This window comes from Capsella rubella, unplaced genomic scaffold, assembly GCF_000375325.1.
Source record: "Capsella rubella cultivar Monte Gargano unplaced genomic scaffold, Caprub1_0 scaffold_7, whole genome shotgun sequence".
NCBI lineage: Eukaryota > Viridiplantae > Streptophyta > Magnoliopsida > Brassicales > Brassicaceae > Capsella > Capsella rubella.
Window position 1 is genome coordinate 16,701,270 of NW_006238917.1, and position 426 is coordinate 16,701,695.

Here is a 426-nt window from a genome sequence, read left to right on the forward strand (position 1 = left end):
CATGGTGATAAAGATTTGCTAAAAAAGCTGGTGTGGAATCTAGCTTGGAGTTACAACCATGCTGAATTTGAAGCAAATCTGAACAAGATTAGAGCATATGATCGGTCTCTTTATGATGATGTGATGAAGGAGAATCCAAGGAGTTGGTCAAGAGCTTATTATAGGATAGGCAGTAGTTGTGAAGATGTAGATAACAATGCCACAGAGTCCTTTAATGCTACGATTGTCAAGGCAAGGGCAAAAGCATTAGTTCCAATGTTGGAAACTATAAGAAGGCAGGCCATGGGAAGGATTACTAAGAGAAATTTAAAAATAGAAAAATGGAAGAAGAAGCTCTCTGAGTATGCAACCGAGATTTTGGAGGAGGAGAAAGAAGATGCTATGCGATGTGAGATCACAAAAGGAACACATGGGCGGTTTGACGTG